This window comes from Amphiura filiformis, unplaced genomic scaffold (assembly GCF_039555335.1).
Source record: "Amphiura filiformis unplaced genomic scaffold, Afil_fr2py scaffold_203, whole genome shotgun sequence".
NCBI lineage: Eukaryota > Metazoa > Echinodermata > Ophiuroidea > Amphilepidida > Amphiuridae > Amphiura > Amphiura filiformis.
In genome coordinates this window covers 42249-48444 of record NW_027305667.1, presented here as the reverse complement: position 1 = coordinate 48444, position 6196 = coordinate 42249, and positions in this window count along the sequence as shown.

Sequence of the window (6196 nt, the reverse complement as noted above, 5' to 3'; positions counted from 1 at the left end):
TGGTTGAAAACAGCCCGACGGTGTTGGTCGGCGTAGACGCAGTGTCTTCAACGAAGCGCCATCTATCTAGTAGTTGGACAAATGATCCCCCTACAGTCACGACATGGCTTTTTGGATTCTGGTATTTGGACAAATAATTTCAGACAGAGAGGGCGTGTTGGTTGAAAACAGCCCGACGGTGTTGGTCGGCGTAGACTCAGTTGAAAACTCATTATTTGAGTACGTCCAAGGTTCCACACCATGGGCCATTAACCAAGTGCGTCCATGTCCAAATAGGATATGCACGCAATTCTTGGTTTTATGTTGGCGCAGTCGGCGCAGACGTAGTTCTGAATTCGATAGAGGGCTTATAGGTCTTGGTTTTATGTTGGCGCAGTCGGCGTAGATGTAGTTCTGATATGGGGCTTTGAAAACAGGACATAGACACACTTGCGTGTAGGTCTTGGTTTTATGTTGGCGCAGTCGGCGCAGACGTAGTTCTCAATTCGATAGAGGGCTTATAGGTCTTGGTTTTATGTCGGCGTAGACGTAGTTCTGAATTCGATATGGGGCTTTGAAAACAGCATGCTTCTTAACAGGACATAGACACACTTGCGTAAACACAATGCACGACTAAACATAATGTATGAGGGAATGCCTCGTTCTAACAAGAAAGCCCGACTGCGCGTTGGGACGAGAGACCTTATTTTTTGTAGTATATTGAGAATCAATCGTATCAAATTTTTACTTGAGTTGTAAAAACCATAAAAAGAGTCTCAATCAGTCTCATTAATTTTTATGTATTTTGCTGTTTGTTGATATAAGAAAATATGTAATAGGCCTAGTAAGTGCAATGCATCGCAACAAGACCAAAGTCATATAATTTGGATTCTATTATTTTTTAGAATGTAGTTCAGCCATCAATTCGCGGGAGAATTTTCCCAATTTTAACGTGATAAAATGGACTTTACAATCCATACCCGATGACCCCCCTTTTTTTTTTTTTTAGTTGCGGCTACCCAATGAACCCCTTTCTTTGGTTGCGGCTACCCATAACCCCCCTTTTTTCTATAATAGCATCATCTAAATGCAACTAAACAATGCAGAAACCTGTCCAATTTTGCTTCATTTTTTCACAATATGCCGAAAGTTTCAAAAGTTTGCTACATTTTGTCACAATTTTCTACCCGATGACCCTTTCTTTAAATCTTATACTCGATGACCCCCTTTTTTATTTTGTTTGTACCCAATGACCCTCGTAGTTTTAAAAATAACGCTTTGTACCTAGACCCTCCCTCGGGTCCGTGGAGAACGACTGGTAATGTAGATTACATAGCATAAAAAATCAACCCTAGACCCTCCCTCGGGTCCGTGGAGAACGACTGGTAATGTAGATTACATAGCATTAAAAATCAACCCAATCAGCGCTCAATGGACTTTCGCGTTCACTTATAATACGAGTATATTTCTATATTGCTGCATGGTTGACTGTGGTGGGTGTAATTAGTGGCGTCGATTTGTGGATGAAGAGGAATGGGTTTTTGGCATTGAAGAAAATAAGGGGGGGGGGGGAGTTGGCATTTTTTTTCATAGGGCATTACGTAATTATTTATTGTTCCATTATCCAGAGATGGAACCGAACCGAGACTGGGGGCCAGTCTATTTGTACCCGATATGCCCCTACTTCGCGACTCCGGTAGGCACATACCCGTCACTTCCAAAATTGAGTGCCCCCCCCCCCCCGAGGTTCAAGTTGGATATGGTATACAAATGTGACTCAAAGACAGAGATATACCATATACACAATTATTGTTTAATTCTTGATGGTTTATTGATAGTAATAACAAAATATACTTACAAAATTGGATGCAAATATAAGTGAGATGATTGTAGTCATACAGTTATAACAAGATTAGAATGTACACGAATTTGTTTGCCTTATTAAGAAATACAGAAAGGTATGATAATGGTAATCATGGCTATGTGTCATTCTTTTGAAAATATGCAAGCTTCATAAGCATGTAATTGAAGATTCCGCATGTTTTGAAGGTGATAATGATACTTTTTTGATAATTTTGGCTATGGAGCACGGGCCCAAAACGGGGAGGCTGTATATTGCACGTCCCACGGCTGGTATACCAGAGGATGATTTAAGCACTTCCCAGCAAGTCTTGCGGTTAGCATAGCTGTGTGGGTGAACATGACACCACTGCCCGCCCACTGCATACACACGTACATTGTTAAATATGAATTTGGACAGATCTATTTACAATAAAAACACCTTCAAAAAGTTGGCCGATTTCACATTTTATGTTATCTTATCTACAGAAGGTGTGATTTATCCTTCGTGCATACATCACTTTACATCTGAAATCGACCAAGTAATAATGACACACGGACAATTCTTAAACAACATCTTTTGCACAGAGTTCAATGGGATTTGAAAAATATAGTGGCAGTTGAAACTCAGAGGATGATTTTTAAAAGCACTTCCCAGCAAGTCTTGCGGTTAGCACAGCTGTGTGAGTGAACATGACACCACTGCCCGCCCACTGCATACACATGTGCATGGTTAAATTTGAATTTGGACAGATATATTTACAATAAAAACACCTTCAAAAAGTTGGTCGATTTCACATTTTATGTTATCTACAGAAGGTGTGAATTATCCTTCATGCATACATCACTTTAGATCTGAAATCGACCAAGTAATAATGACACACGGGCAATTCTAAAACAACATCTTTTGCACAGAGTTCAATGGGATTTGAAAAGTAAAGTGGCAGTTGAAACTCTAGTGATAACACTTTTACAATGCATCATGGGGCTTCCTTAAATCATCCTCGGGTTGAAACTCTAGTGATAACACTTTTACAGTGCATGATGGGGCTTCCTTAAATCATCCTCTGGGCTGGTACGTTCAATCTCAGCCCATTGTCATTTTGACAATTCAACAGGAAGGCCTGTTTCCATTGCTACATTCTTGATGTCTTATATTAAGGGATCTAAAATGAGCGTTTATTGCGTTTCGACAGTATTTTTGTGGGCCATGAGAGCACCTCAGACCTATCAATTGCATTCTGAATACGAAGCATGTCTTTCTGATATCAAATAATTTTAATTTTTGAAAATCACAATATAATACAAATTTTATGACAAATTATAAAAATTGATATTTTTCAAATTTTGATATATAACAGTCCCGAAGTAAATTATATAAATCTAATGACATATTCTTAAAGTGTATGTAGCAGGGAGGAAAAGCCGACGGTCAATTGAAAATTTTGACCTTTCATATTGAAGATATGGATTTTTCCCAAAAAGACCTAATTTTTTTGGGTGTTTTGAGAAAGAATCCATATTTTCAATACGAAAGGTCAAATTTTCAATTGATCGTCGGCTTTTCATCCCACCTGCATACACTTTAAGTATAGATCATCAGATTTATAAAGTTTACTTCAAGTACTGTTAAATATCAAAAATATCAATTTTTAATGATTTGCCATAAAATGTGTATTAAATTGTGAATTTCAAAAATCAAAATTATTTGATATCAGAATGACATTCTTCGTATTCAGAATGCAATTCGATATGTCTGATGTGCTCTAATGTCCCAAAATAAATACTGTCCAAACGTTCATACCCCAGCCCTTAAACGAAAGTACGATTGCCGGATTCCGAATGATATTGTTGATTGTAACACATAATAAGTTCTATGTTAAAGCTTTGTTTTACATTACCTAATTACAATTGGGTGAACAATGTGTTCGTATGTTTACTGCGCTCTGTACAAAATAGAAGAATAACATTACATAAAACCCTCCACCACTAAATACTTACAAATTAATACATGAAGAAAATAATATTTAAACTGGACTACTGCCTAACATTTTGTGTCTTGAGCTGTTTAAGGTGGTTATGCAGGCATTATAAAAGTGCTCTAAACAGATTAATTGAGTAGACCAAAGTACACTGATCAATATGCCTTTTCTTTGGAATCAATCGGACATAGGCCTACGGTTTTCAAAATGCATCAATTTATATTTTCTTTGTATCGTATTGTCTTTATCAATAATCAATCAAGTCAATAAGCTAAAATGACTGGAGAAGCTCATTAACATATAATTTTTGCCAATATTTTGCTAAAAATCCATGCATAAATGTTCGGGGGTACTTTTATTTTGCATAAATTTGCCCTGAAACTTGGTCAAAGTGCTTCTAATATGTTTTAATGTATTATATAGTGAAGGCCAAGTTCAATAATAAACAACATGTTTTACATCCGACTTATTCAAAACAAGGTGGAGGAAAGGGCATTTTATTTTTTAGAGCAGAATCGTGAATACCCATAATTATAGTTATTCTAGCATACACTATGTCTGCACAAAAGAGGAGAAATCTTTTTATTTGTTATACTGACATATAGGACCCCTTATTTATCTCAAAACATTCCTAAAGTGTTTCTAGTTTATTAGCAAGGCTATAGGAAGAATATTTGTTTTGTTAAAATAACTGACTTTCACAAAATACAAATTTAATTGAAGAAACCTCAACAAAGGAAACAAAGAAGACGTGAAACATGTTAATTTTGTTTATTTGGCCTAACTTAAGGGCTATATGTTTTACATCCTACAGCATTATCGTTGCTCAACAATGTAAACACGTTTTTGTAACATTCCTAAAACATTTTTGAAAACTTGGTACAAATCATTCTAAACAGAATGTTATTTTGGAGTTGCAAAAATATTTTGAAAAACATGTTTGTCCAAGTATTTACAATCACGATTTTAAAATGTTTTCACGACCTTTATATAACGCGACATTTAAATGTTATTAAAATGTTTTACGTTCTTATAACATTCCAAAAACATTTTTGAAAACTTTGTACAAATCATTCTAAACATAATGTTATTTTGGAGTTGAAAAATATTTTGAAAACGATGTTTGCTCCAAATATTTCGTTTTTATAAATATTTACAAATGAAGGTAAAATGTTTCTAGTAAATGGTTGAAATTTTAAACAGGGTCAGTCCATATCAAATCAACCAATTTCTGAAAAGTTCCCAGGTGACCCTCTCAGATTTTGATGAAATTCCATCAGAATATTCTTTTGTGGCCACAATGAACCCATACAAAAATTTGGCTTCATAGGCCACGTCGTTTTTGAGAAATGGCCCTTTGAATTTTGGCCCGGACCCCCCCTTTTGGCACTCGCGAGTGTCATTGGTGATTTTACCAACTTTGGTGGCTCATAACTTCTTGTTCTGAACAGATATAAAGCTGCAATCTTGGATTCTAGCTAACCTTATGTCACATTTTCAGAATCTGGCTCTAAATTTCAGATATCTGCTTTCCTTTTTAAGTTATGAGCACCCAAAGTTGGTCATTTATTCAACCGCAAGTGTGATTTTGTCATTTTGGGGGTCCCCTGGTGTCAAAAATATGTGGTCATATGACTCAAATGTCATAGATACATTGTCTATAGGTACATATCTAAGCCCACAAGCAAGTTTGAGCAAATCAAACCATTAATGGAGGAATGGGCGGTATACGAAGTTGGGTTCGAGTGAAAATTTGCTGGATGTTGACAGTTGAAACATGAATTGAAATTTACAGCCCTGAAACATACTTATGAGACCTACCTATATTTTGTTGCCATGGTTGCCGAATTCAACACCCTTAAACAAGAAATAACAGGTTTTTCTCCCTATTTTCAAGAGCCATCTAACTATGATGGAGTTGAGTACCAAAGCTGAATTTTTGTTTCTAGGTAGGTCTCATAAGTATGTTTCAGATCTGTAAATTTCTATTCATGTTTGCTCCAAATATTTCGTTTTTATAAATATTTACAAATGAGGGTAAAATGTTTCTAGTAAATGGTTGAAATTTTAAATGTTTTTGCTTCCTAAGACTATGTATTTATTATCAATATCATGCCTTATACTCTGTTTGACCAAACTTCCTATTCAATCATGAGATGGAAATTTGTTTTTTAAGATGTATCCGGGAGTTGTATAACACTTTCAATTTTCATTTCATCACGCTCTAAAACAAACGATTTCTTATGTATTACTTTGTTTCGTGATGAAAATCGTGATGTTTTATTTCATCACTCACGAAAATTGATTTCTTATGTATTACTTTGTTTCGTGATGAAAACCGTGATGTTTTATTTCATCATCACGCTCTAAAACAAACGATTTCTTATGCATTATAT